We start from the raw sequence: 14,388 nt of genomic DNA on the forward strand, positions 1-14,388 counted from the left end.
GCTGGGGCCCAACTATCCTCTGGCAAAGCTGGGTTTATGGATCCCAGCCTCTTTAGTTTGAAGTGATTACAGGGTTCAGCGAGCAGGAAGAGTCTGTAGCAGAGAACAGCCCAGAACTAGAGGTAGAAGAGAAGGCTGGAAGGGGGGGGGCTGAGAGGCAGCCAGGGTGTCTCCCTGTCCTGTGGCAACCAGCTCCTCTCCCCTCTGGTCTCCCAGAACCTACAGAGGTATGAAGAGGGTGGAGCAAAGACAGACATGATAAATGAGCCTCAGATTGCTTAGGAAAGAGCTGGGGGAGGAGGAGTTGTGGGAAGTTGGGGACCTTCAATCCTCACAGCTGCCTCCTAGGGGCAAGTTCTACTGGGAAGAATTGTGGTACTCTCTAGGCCTGGCTTCCTGAGCTGTCTTGTTTCTTTGAATGAAGAGTTAACTTCATTGAACCCGTGTGAGTTGTTGGTAATCTGCTCCTGGTACCTGCTCCCGTCAATAAATCACACAGAAAGAAATGCAGGGGGTAGTTCTTACACTTAACGTACTTCAACTTTTTTTCTGGTCTGAGAGTGATGTGTTCCTTTTTTTAAAAAAAAAATCTTATTAAAATAATTCAACATTAATACATACATGTTACGAACATACAAACATACATTTCATACAATCCTTGAAAATATTCATACATATGGTGGGGAAAAGAAGTATCTGTGAGATTGAGTGTGGGATGTGTTCCTTATTTATTTATTTATTTCAGGTTTAGAAAGTGCTGCAGCTTAAAAACAGGGTAGACAGAAACACCACTGTTTAAATTGAAAGCATCCGTTTCTGTAATATGAAGAAAAACATTGACAATATAAAGGAATCCATTTAGCTAAATGTTCACTGTCAGACGCATAACAATGCATCCGTTTCTTTTATTACCATCTTATGTCGTCTGTAATCTTCTAATGGAAAATAATACGCGAGTGATGAGAACAAATACCAGGCTGAATGGGGCAGAAGGTGGGGAGAGATTTGCTTTCAGGACTTAATGTTCTCTCCCTGAACCCGCTTCTATGGTCTTTGTAACAAATCTTCCTTTGACAAATATTGTATTAATTGACACTGTGCTTTGAAATATTACAGCTGCTTCAGCAAAAGGCAGGGCTCTGGCCCATAGAAAACTCTTGGGTTTTTGGCTGAAGGTCACTAACAAGGTAAATTTCCAACCTCACAGCCTGATCCTCTGCATAGTTAGGCATCAGAGCTGGTTCAAGATATTTTGTTGCCAAAGGCAAAGCAGCAAACTCCTGCCCCACAAATCAAGATGCAGAGCACCCAATGCTAGTTGTATTTTTTTGGCTCCTGAGGCAGAAAATTCCACAAGTGCCTCTCCCCATCCCTGGAAGTAAACAGTGCAGTAATGCTTATGTTTACTAGAAGAATATTGTTTGGACTCCAACTCCCACCAGCCCTCAACCAGCATGTGCAATGGTCAGGGAAGATGGGAATTCAGCAGCAACTTGAGGGTCACAGTTTCCCCTGCCTTTGTCATAATGGGTTGGGGCTTTCTAACCCCGCTGCCATTGATGTGTAGTGGAGACCACATATCTTAATAAAAACTCAGGAATTACACCAGCAATCCAGGTTTCAAATTTAAATGGTTCATCAGAGTATGAGCCAGGGACCTAGATTTGTGGAACGGGTTAGAAAACAACAGGATCTTGGACATTCAAATTGTGTTTCTCTTTAACCCTGAACTAATCATACCTACTTTATTTTCTGCTGTTGCACCATTCAAAGTTTTAACAAGCAATTGATTTTTATTTTCTAATTCAGACTAACGATGTTTGCATTCCTGACTATACACCATGAAACTTTAAACCTACTGTCAGTAAAACTGATTAGACAAATAAATGCATTTTATTCCTGTTTGGGAGCAGAATATCAAAACCTTAAAGGCTTTGGAAAGCCAGCTTTTATTGGGCCTTAAGCTGCAGTCTGAAACATACATACCTGAAAATAAATTCCATTGAAATCAACGAGCCATATCCAAGTGCTTCTTTCCATTCAGAGAAAGCTCTTTGATCCAATGGAGGCTTCCATGAATGGAGGGGGACAGAGTCCCTCTTCTATCGCTTCAAAATCTGTGGATTGGGGAGCCCAGTGGAACAGCATGGGAGGTGGCATCAGAGCTGTAAGAGAATTTGCAAAAAATTATTCCCTCCCCATTCTGCTCATGGAAGTCTCCACTGGATGAAAGAGACTTCCATGAATGGGAGTCACAGTTGGATGCAAACCAATGTGCCTTAAAGGCAATTTACAGATGCATAATCAGCCAGTAATTAATTGTCAAATCAAGAGTCAAGTGGTGATCTGAGCTGCCTGTGTGAATGAGCCATGCCAGCATTAAAATCATTCTACATTTCATCTCACCCAGTGTCAGCTCAAATGCAATGTGCCTTCCAAGTGGAGCCATTCACACAACTATTATTTATTTAAGAGGATTTATACCCTGTCCTTTCAATGTAAACACATTGCTCAGGGAAGCTTAAAACAAGTTAAAAGCACCACAGTCAAATGATTAATCTCAAGACACAGCAGATAAAAAAGCACTGAAATTCCACAACTTGGCAGGTTAAATGTCTGCTGTAAGAAAAATGTCTTAACTAAATAGCGGAAGGTTAGGAGATAGTCCAGGAGCACCTCTTGAAATATGGAGTTCCATAATCAAAAATCAGCTACAGAGAAAGTCCACTCTGAGATCCCAGCCAACCACGCCTCTGTCAATGTCATGGCGCAGAGAAAAGCCGCCTTTGCAAATCATAAAAAAGGCTTTTACAGGAGAAGATATCCTGAACCCAAATCACTGAGGGCAGGGATAGGGAGCCTGTGGCCCTCCAGATATTGCTTGCCTTCAACTCCTCTCATCCTTGACTACTAGCCATGGCGTCTAGGGCTGATGGTGGCTGGAGACCAACAGGTTCTGGAATGTGGGATGTGAAACACAAGAGCAGTCAAGTACAACATCCCTAGAGTGGACATAAAAGGGGATGTCTGGACCAGCCAGTCGGAACTTCCTATTTCTTCTAAGCTGGGACAGACTTCCTCTGCATGTGACTAGAGGTGGGCGTGACCTCACCTGCCTAGGTAACAAAAGAGCAGGACTGGTCAGCCACCTCTCTCTCTCTGACCACACTAGTCGAAGGAGCAACATCTGCTTAGCCTAAGATGTCCTCCAGCCAAGAGAGGACAAAGTGACTGTCTCCTTATGGGATAATTTCCAGGTATATTACTTTTGTAACTTAAAGTCTGCCTTCTGGGATCCAATTGTGAACAGAAAATGTGAGCAAACCCTTTCTATACTTTTATAGAAGACTGTGTGGTGTCTATCTTTTTATGAGGAACTAAAGGGGAAATAACCAAAAGGAAAACTTATTATAGAGGCTTTAGCGAGCCTGAGCAAATGCATCCACTGTGCAAGTTTAAAAGGGGGAATGTTACTCTGCTAAACTGTAGAACTTGTTAACACAAGTTGGAAAGGATAGAATCAAACAATATATCCTCTCCTGCATCCCTGAACATTCCCACATGGAAGGGCACAGAAGAGCCACACCTGATTCAGGGCCTTAAAGGTAATAACCAGTACCTTGAATTGTGCATGGGAAACAAACTAGACTGCAGTGCAACTACTGTAAGTTAGGCACTACATTATCCCAGAATGGGCACTCAACCCCCTGCCCTTGCTGCCACATTCTAAACCTGAAATTTCTTTTTTTACTCCAAAGAGCCACATGTCCTATTGCCTATGGGAAGGATTCAAAGAACTAAGTGAGCCCAAGGACTCCCACTCACCCAACAGAACGTTTGATTTTTCTTTTAACAATAAGCCCCTTTGTTATAACATAAACTCTTTACAAAACACTCCAAAGTAGTTTGCATTGTGTAGCATTGCCCACTCTGGAAGGAAGGGAGGGTGAGGAACAGGGCATGAGAAACCTATGAGGTGGAGCCTGAGTAAGTCCAGAATGGAGCTGAGGGACTTGGGGGGGGGGGCCTTAAGCTGAAACACAAACATTTTTAGTTGATCAGGGTAAGAGTACAGTGAGGTTTAAGGGCTGATCCAAGCTTAATGCTCTCTATTCAACAAAGGTGCATAAACTTTTTATAAAAAATTAGCTGACCACTGGTCCTGATGTTTGACCTGAGTCTGCAAGTGGCCCTTTTAGTCCCTCACAATCCCTCAGAAATCAAAGGCATTGTGAGAATTATTAAACTGTGGCATGCAGCTGCCCATCACTGCTACCAGATAAGCCTGCAACCAAGGGTCCACTGATATAGGAAAAAGCCAGTGTGGTTTAGTGTCTAGAATGTTGGACTAGGACCTTTGGGAAACCAGGGTTCATAGCTCCCCTCAGGCATGAAGCTCACTACATGAGCTTGGGCCAGTCACTCTCTTGTCAGCCTAATCTACCTCCCAGGGTTATTGTGAGGAGAAAGTGAGGAGAAGGAGCACATATGCAAGGTTGAGCTCCCAAAACGAAGGGTAGGATATACATGCATACAATGGTGCATGAATAAATGAACAAACATAACATATGAGAAGGATAGGGGTGGAGGAGAAATTCAGTTCAAAGCCGGCTCTATCAAAGCCACACTTTCTGAAACAATATGCAAACTTTCTGAAACAATATGCAAACTGAAACACAGCTATGCTTTGAAATGTGAAGGTAGCTGAATTTTGTGGGTGCAGTTCTCCAACCAAGTGATCTTTATAAAAAGGCATATATGTATTAGGGCAAGGTGTGTCTAAAAATGAAGCCATTAGTGAAAATAACATACAGCATACATATATTAGGGGAAATTGCTAGCAAAAATGTGTGCCTTAGTCAAAGAAGCATATAAAAATGAGCTTATTAGGAAAAATTAGCAATGAAATGCTTTACAATTTTCATGATTTTTTTTTTAATTGCAGGTTGCGGCAAAATGTCAAAAACTGAATTTAAGATTGGAAAAATCAGAAACCGGGAGAAGCAAAATTGACACATCCTTCCATCCCTAAAAAAAGGGGGGATGCACCAGATATCACTTTTCTGAGGGGCACATTAAACCCACAGCACCCAGGCAGCTGAAGGGGAATAAAAGACTTTTCTCTACAGACTGGAATGAAAGAAAATGTTCAGATCTTTCTCATAGGTTCTGGGATTAGAAAGAAAAGTTAACGGGAGAAAAAGTAGTCTTACGATCTCTTGAAGTAGCTCTGCAGTTCTTTGCATCTTAGCTGTTTCTCATGTAAACAGATCTATTAGCCTTATCCTACAGAAGTAGTAATCCTTTTATCTAAAGTATAAAAGCAAGGTATATGATCATAGAGTGTCATCCATTTGTGGGTTGAGCTAATAATGTTTTGGAAGGTTTTCTTGGTTCTTCTCTCCCAAATCCATTATCTGTGCCCTCAGGTGAAAGAGAGGAACACAACAGCATGGAATTTTATTGCACAAGTTGCTTTAAGAAGTAATTTTTCAAACCCTAGGGAAAGATATAATTATGATTATTAAAAACTCAATCTGCTTTGGCTGCATGTGTTTGAGTCAGATCAAAATGAAAAAAAGAGCTTGACAGCGAATGATACTCATCTAGAAATTAAAACAATTCTGCAACTCACATTAATGAATTATGCAATTTTAATACCTTCCTTAGGAAATATTATATATTATTATTCTGCAAACAGTAGAATAGAGGACTTCAATAGAGGACTGCAAACCCTCTTTCATATTTGGAAGGCAAGAAAATCCAAACTTTCAAAAGGAGAACCTTATCCAGTAGTGGTTGTAGTAGCATTTTTTTACAACACTGCTTTGCTCTTGTCTAAATTAGCAATGATGGTGGAGCTCCTGTATTCATCTCACCTGCCCCAAATGCCCCGTTGGACTGACACTGCTTCATGATGTGACCATGGGGAAATGAAAATGGTAATAGGAGCTTGGTTGCTGAAGCTTGTGGTTTTGACAGCACCACTTTCTTTTTAAGGAGGCTGGCAGGAAAAGCTGCAACTTCCACTACTGTCGAGTCTTTGCTTCTGAAAATCAGGTAGAATTTTCACCTACTTCAAACTGCTGAATAGGTCCCCCAAATGCTTCAACCCCAAACAAGGCAGTGATTTTTATTTTCTTGAGGGAGGACATTTTCAGCACAGCACTTCAAATGGCTATCAACATAACCAGGGTTTTTAAGAAAGGGTTGGATGGTCATCTGTCATGGATGCTTGAGTTGAGATTCCTGCATTGCAGGGGGTTGGATAAAGATGGCTGTGCTGGTCCCGGGGGCTAACCGAGAGGCAAGGTCCGAGTCCAGTCCGAGGTCGATGGTGCGGTATGGAGGCTGTCCATCAAAGCTGTAGCTGGGTCCAAGGCTGGGAATCGGGTGGGGTCAGGAATTCTGACAGAAGAGCAGGACAGGGTGCGGGCAGGAACAGGTTAGCAACAACGTTGCTCCCATAACCTGGGACTGGGGCTGACTGGCTTTTATCTGCCCCGAGGCATAGGGTGGCCCCGGTCCACAGGTAACTCGCCTCTCCTGGCCTGGAGGCGAGCACTCCTCCTGCAGGAACTTAGTTCCCTCCACCTCTCTGCCCTGAGCCTCTGCAGCTCAGGAGAGGCTGGAGGGTTACCGGACCCAGAGGCAACCTCCTCTTCCCCTGACGGGGCTGAGAGTGGAGCACCTGCAGGCAATGGGTCCTCCATCACCTCAGGGGCCAGAGCAGACTCAGCTGGTGCCTGCACCTGAGGATCCAGCACAGGTGAGGACCCTTCAGGCTCAGGCCCCAGCCCTGGCTCAGCTGGTTCTGGAGGCGGGGACTCCTGTGCAGGCTGGGATTCCTCAGGTTCAGCCTCTGAGTCCGAATCCCAGGCCTTCACAATGGCCCTTGGGGTCCCTTCCAACTCTACAGATTTATGATTCACAGTGTGAATGTTATGTGTGACTCTAATCAGAGCACAGAACCCAGAGCCCACCAAGCTGCCATCTTAAGACCAAAGTGCATGGGGACATCAATGGGCATTGAAATTTGTGAGTCTTTCTTTTTACCTTTCAGATGGAGACTGGAATCTAACCAAGACATTCTGATGCTGTAGCCAGCACAGCTGTATAAATGGGATCACAGATTGTGGTGACAAAAAAAAAGCAACAAAGCAAACCTCTTAGGTTTTGAAAAATATGTAGCTGTTTACAGAATTGCTCCATTTAATCTAATTGCCTAGCAAGTTTAAAACATACAGTCTCTTCCCAAAGGCAACAATATTTGTTGGTTGTATAAGTTGAGATTACTTACATTCACTAGTGAATGGAAATAGTACAAAAATGGAAGACAGAGAATGAACCCTTAAAATGAACAAGCACAGTGGTCTTTCCAAAGGAGAGCATACTTAAAATGCATCAGGAATAGGATTAAATGGAATGATCCTGACAATAAATATATATTTTTCAGCAATCAAAAAATTCTCAGATTGTGTGGAATAGACCCCCAGACAAAATGTTATTTGCAGGAGACCTTCACCTGCTGCAAAGGACAGTGATTGACTATATCTATCCATCTATATATATAGATATACACACGCCTAGAATCTGCTTGTAGGATATTCTACTTTTGTGAAAGTGTTATTGTTCGTGCAACTTGCCAGCAGAGAGAGTTTAGCATCGTAATCTACTGTTATCAAATTCTGAGGAGCTACCTACTAATGAGTTTACCTATTTTGCTTCATTTTCATACTCTGCATATATTCTGATTGCATTTTCTTTGAAGTATTCACCCTTCAAAATAATTTGCCGCATGAGTTCTGTAAATCATTTTAGACCTGTGATTTATTCACATGCAGGTCATTTTGAATGTTAATGAAATTTTGCTTCTATTTGGGTTGAGTGCAATATGGGCTGGGAAAATGCGTGTAGTAATTACTCCACTGGCTATCCGTGATTGCTCCCTGATTACATCCCCACCTCTCTATTTTGTCTATTTTTTTGGATCAGGGCCAAGAGTAAACAGCCAATTATATTATTGTCAATATATTTGTCAACTAACACAAGAACGTGACTAAAGGCTTCTTGAAAAACAATATCTCATTCTAGTTTCTTCTATTTGTTCAGTTGTCCAATTAGCTCTGATTTAATTGGCAAAAGAAATGCAATGTGGAGATGTCTTAAGAGAGAAAGCATTTATATTACCTTTGTATGGATGCTCATAATGTTAATTAAAATTTGGGGAACAACAACGTATTTTTAAAAGACTTCTGGAGATACAGCAGTTGAAGCCAAACAAAAGATTAAACAATAAACATATTTTATCAAGGAAGCATTAAGAACCATAGAAAACTTGTTAATTTTCTTTTTTCCTAATTGGTGCTGGAAAAACTCTCTTGCAAACAAAAAAACAGTTTAAATGGAATCCATTTATGAACACTGATGTCTCTCTCTGGCAATGATTTGCTGAGGACGCCCAATCTCACAGAGCAAGGTTGTGGAATCTCAGGGTCCATCCAGTCTAGCATTCTGTTCTCACAGTGGCCAGCCAATCTAGTCCTCATGCCTAGAGGCAGTTTTAGGGTAGCACAATTGGTGCAGTTGTAGAGGGTGCCACAACAATTAAGAGTTTGGATTTGATATCCCGCTTTATCACTACCCTAGGGAGTCTCAAAGTGGCTAACATTCTCCTTTCCCTTCCTCCCCCACAACAAACACTCTGTGAGGTGAGTGGGGCTGAGAGACTTCAAAGAAGTGTGACCAGCCCAAGGTCACCCAGCAGCTGCATGTGGAGGAACTGAGACGCGGAGATTCTACAATGCTGTAGAATGGAGCACAAGAGGCAAGGGGTGCCAAATGTTAGAGTTGCAAAGGGGACTGCTGAAATTTGAGAGCCCCAAATCTGCCACTCCCATGTCTGTGGGAAGCATGCAAGCAGAATATGAGTGCAACAGTGCTCTGCCCACCTGTGATTCCCAGCAACTGTTATTCAGAGGCATCCTTCCTCTGTCTCTGTTCACAAGAGATCCTGTTTCCAGATGATGCAGTCTTGACAGAGCACTCCAAGAAAGGTCAGCCGTTTTGCCCAAGCCTGCAAGGAGTTCGGCTTGACCATCAGCCTGACAAAGGCAAACACGCTACCAGCACTCCACAGATCAGCACTGGTGACCACACCCTTGAGGTGGTAGACGATTTTGTCTACCTGGGTTCCACCATAACCGGTATCATTGCCACTGACACCGAGCTGGACAGGTGTATCAGCAAAGCAGCTACGGCAATGATTTGCGTCTCCAAAAGGGTATGGGAGAACGTGATGCTAATGTCAAATACCAAGATGAAGATCGACCAGGTTTGTGTGTTGCGCGTGCTGCTTTATGGACGTGAGATGTGGGCACCTTGCAACTGCCAGGAGTGACGCCTCAATGCCTTCCACATGCGCTGCTTACGGTTTTGGGCATCGCATGGCAGGACAGAGTCTCAAACAAAGATGTGTTCTCCCAAGCCCACATTCCCAGCATGTTCACATTCCTGTCTCAGTGATGTCTACGCTGGCTTGGTCATGTCCAGAATATACATGACTATGCTGACTTGGTCATGCCCAGTATTCCCACAGAGCTGCAGCAGCAACCCTGAAGGCCCAGCTTCTAGGTGATGGTAGATACCCTATTGGGCCACAAAGAGCTATAACAATACCTCAGTAGAGGAACACAACTGCTAGTCAGCTATATGGGCCAAGGTGGCCCCGCTGGTAACCCCCCCCCCAAGTTGTACAAGAATGGCTGGATCTGTCGATTTCATTTCATTTCTCCCCGTTTGTAATTTTTCCAATCTTAAATTCAGCTCTTCATGCTTCTGCAGCAATTTGAATTTTTTTTAAAAAAAAAGAAATCCTTGAGCATTTTAGAGTGGATTTTTCCTTGTCTGTAGTTATGACTAAGGTACACATTTTTGCAAGCAATCTCTTCTAATATAAAAGATGTTTGTATGTTGTGTTTACTAATATGTTTCCCCTAACCTTGCATTTTTGCAAATGCTGCTTGGCTGGAGAATTGTGATGGGAAATTCAGATAAGTGCAAATTTGGTAGGATGCCTGTGTTTCATTTCTCATATTGTTTTGGAAAGTGCAAATTTGATAAATTCAGCTGCAGATGCAAACTGAATCGAATTTTTCCCCTGCCTTGAACTGAGCCTGGCAGCATTTTGGAAGCTCCAATTACCTATTGGCAACCACTTATATGAGGCAGTGCTAAATAATGCAGGGGAGAATCTTCATTGCAGCCACACTCTGTGAATGCTGGAGCCCACTTATCAGAACAATGGGAAAGGAAGTTGCCTTTTTCATTTCTGGGAGCGGAAAATGGCAGAAGGGCTTCTCAGAAGAATGTAGCTCAAGCACCTCTGAATCCTGAAAGCCAAGCTGAAACAGGAAATTTAATCTTCACTTAAAAGAGAGCAGGGAGCAGGAAAAGAAGTCTTTTCCAGCAGATATTAAAATAATAGGGTTGGGGGGGGAGTACTGAACTGCAAGAGCTCTCAGGGAAGATCAAGTGAGGATTAGAGGCCAGGAGTGACATAATCACTACAAAACAGGATCAGGGGACATTTCATAAATTGGTTACATCTTTCACTGTTCCCCTGCCCCACTGGAAGATCTGCACATGTTAGCATCATGTTAGCAGGGAGTTCAGCTTAATTCACGCTAACTGTGTGGCTCCTTGGCAGTGTCTCTCTTGCAATACAGCCGACCTTGTAGTTTTTTGCTCCGTGGTAAGAGGAGCTGTGATGAACAGCGGGGGTGACAAGTTCAGACTGTTTTCAGGGTTTCAAGCCACATTACTCTTGGAAGGCCCCTGCTGCTTCAGTAATTCATGAGGCTGTACTGATAGCTTTCCTGGAGCAGGTGGGGACCTTGGCTTTCCCCAGCCCAATCAAAGCATCTTGCATCCTGCAACAGCAAACACACAACAACAAGGCAACAGCACCTGGCAAAGCTCCAGCGACTGAGTGATGTTATAATTAAGCTGTCTTTGTGAGGAGGCATGGCTTTCAATAGAACGCAGTAGGGAGCTGAGAGTCAGGAATGTCAGAATTATAATCCTGGCCATGTGAGGAGTTTGTGTGTGTGTGTGTGTGTGTGTGTGTGTGTGTGTGTGTGTGTTTGACTTTATATATATATGTTGTATGTGGGGCTGCCTCTGAAGACAGTTCAGAAACTTCAGCTGGTGCAGAATTCAGCAGCCAGGTTGCTCGCAGAGGCAAGACAGTTTGAGCATATAATTAGCTTGACTCTACTGGCTGCCAGTTTTGGGGCCCAATTTAATGTGCTGGTTTTGACCTATAAGGACTCAGGACCACAATACCTCAAGGACCACCTCTCCCCATTTGAACCAACCTGGACCCTGGCAACACAATAATGGGTTGTTGTCTTTCCTGTGGAGGCTTCCTGTTTGTGGAATGCCTCCCCAAGGAGGCTCACCTGGCACCATCATATTTAGGCATCAGGTAAAAACTTTTCCCTGTAACCAGGCTTTTGGTCTTTAGCTATCTGTGGCCTTTTAGAATTAGGTGAGATGATTTTAGCGCATTTCCTTTCTCCCTTGATTTTAATGTATCTAAGGGAAGTTTCTTGGTTTTGTTTATTTAGCTGGTTGGTTGGTTGGTTGGTTGGTTGTAAGTTGCTTTGGGTTGCCTTGGGCATGATAAAGTGACTAACAAATTTTATTTTTCTTATTATGATGCTTGGAATGTCAAGAAGGCCATCTCTAAATCTAGGCTCTTCTTCTGCATAGACAACAAACAAAAGAGGCTGCCTCTTTAGCTATGCTAGGTGTGAAGTTGCAATGGTGTTTTGGCTGCAGGATCTACATAGCACCTGATTCTCTGTGCCTCTCTTACTCTCTCTCTCTCTTAATATCAGAAGCACTGGCCCCTGAATATTGACTGCTAGAAATCACAAGCAAGCAGAGTGCTGGTGCGCTCAGGTCCTCCTTGTGGGCTCCCCAAAGTCATCTGGTCAGCCACTGTGAGAAAAGGATGCTAGACTAGATAGGCCTTGGACCTGATGCAACAAGGCTTTTCTTACGTACTTATGTCCTTACAACCACCATAACTTTCTATAGGTGGGACCTGCTGGCCTGCTATGATTCAGCACCACCCAGATGATATTGGAACAACTAGTACAGCAGAGACCAGGTGCCATAAGGAGCCGTGAAGGTTTCTTCTGGTCCTATAAAGCTTCCAGCTCTAGTGTAGAGTAGCTTTTCATTCTGAGTAACTTGTTCAAGTGTAATCTGAACTGCCAGACCCCAACTGCACTTGTAGGAAACTGCCTTAGCCCAGATTTGACTATCCATGCATCTAACCCAGAATTGTCTAACAGCAGCTCTCCAGTGTCCCAAGCAAAGGCCTTCACAGTACCTGATACTTGATCTTTTTCAACCTGTGATACAAGGAATTCAATCCCTTCTGCATGCAATGCCTGTGCTCTCCCACTGAGCTTCGACCCTCCCCATCAGGTATGTGCCTGCCTGGAACATGCTTGCAACTGTGCTGACACTGAACTACTTATGCTATAAATTGTTCACTGGCATTTATTCATGTTTTGGAGGTATTATTATAGTCAATAATTATAATTTCATTGTTTATACTCTGCCCATCCGGCTGGGTTTCCCCAGCCACCCTGGGCAGCTCCCGACAGATTAAAAACAGAATAAAACATCAAACATTAAAAACTTCCCTAAACAGGGCTGCCTTCAGATGTCTTCTAAAAGTCAGATAGTTGTTTATTCCCTTGACATTTGATGGGAGGGTGTTCCACAGGGTGGGTGCCACTATCGAGGAGGCCCTCTTCCTGGTTCCTCTTGCAGTGAGGGAACTGTCAGAAGACCCTTGGAGCTGGACCTCAGTGTCTGGGCAGAGCGATGGGGGTGGAGACGCTCCTTCATTCTCTTTTGTTCACGCCCAACTCACGCAAACAATGCTTCTCTGATTTAGCTCATGTTTTTCAGATTGAGCCTGTGGGAAGAAACTTGTGTTTCTAAAACTCTCTATGTATTTTAGCTGCTTTAAAATAAAACAGCATGATGATGGCATGGCCTGGTGGTGTCCAAGTGGTATTGAATGACTGCCCCCATTTTTCTGCATTTTTCTCAGGGTACCTTAGAGAATTTTTTCAGAATTCCAGTGGGTTCAGAGAGTGGAGCATGGGGTATACAAAGCCACATTCAGCTATGAAGCTCACTAGGTGACTTTGGGCCAATCACTGCCTCTCAACCTAAACATCCTCGCAGGGTTGTTGAGGTGATTAAATGAGGCAGAGACAACCATGCACAGCATCTCAAACTCCTTGGGGGGAGAAGCTGGCATGTAAATGCAATCAGTAAAATAAGGAAGATTCTAAGGCATATCTAAGGGATTCAAAGGGATATCTAATGATGGAAAAGTCCCTGGCATCAGTCTCCCTCTCCTTCTGCAAGCAAGTTCAATAGGTACATTGCTACAGATCCGTAGGTGCCCACCATAACATATTCCCCATTAAATATTGTCCTGTACATCCCAGTACCAGGCCTGCCTATTAGAGAGTTATAGCCTTCTTTGATTCCCCTGCATCCTTCTCCCCTTGTACTGGCATGGATCAGCAGTTCAGTAAAACTGAGTTCCTGTGCCACTTATCATCAGTCAGTCTTTGTGAAAAATTTAGATTTGGCAAGGTTTCGTTCCACATTTCTCACAGCCTGACGTTTCCTTTCGTTTATTGCTCAGTGGCTACGTTGTTTTGTTCCCACAAATTACATTCAGTGACTATGAGCCCTTTCTAATGGCATCAGTTCCAGCTGCTGCTTTATTTTAATCCTTGATTATTATAGTTTTTTGTGGGTTTTTTAGCTGCAGTTAAACAAGATGTGTAATTCAGCACATCCCTCCCCTCTTGTAGGCTTTCAAACCTGCAGGTCTCCTAGCAATCAGTCCTAGGTATTACCACCACAAATCTTTGTGACATTTACCAGAAAATTGGCTGTCTGCCCAAACTGAGTATTTCTTGTTAGAAACCTCCTATTATTGTTTTAACTATTGCTTTGTTGTGCCATGATGTGATAATGTGAAACTGGTGCAACTTCATGTTGGTTAGCAATATTCCTGTACCAGCAGATTGAAGGCCTTTCATTGGTCTCTACAACCACAGCAGGTGCTTCAGCCGTCCAACACTTTGACCTCACCCCCAAAGGCACACTCCTCCATTGTCTCTTGAGACAGATGGATGCCAGCAGTATCAAAGACCTTTACATATTGCTCCTCCTACAATAGAATTGTAGACTTAGAAAGGACCCAAGAGGTCAGAGACGCCAACTTGAGCAGAAAATTAGGGGGTGATGTTGCGTATGAGGCATGTGCATGACACATTT

Source organism: Podarcis raffonei, chromosome 11, assembly GCF_027172205.1.
Source record: "Podarcis raffonei isolate rPodRaf1 chromosome 11, rPodRaf1.pri, whole genome shotgun sequence".
Classification (NCBI taxonomy): Eukaryota; Metazoa; Chordata; class Lepidosauria; order Squamata; family Lacertidae; genus Podarcis; species Podarcis raffonei.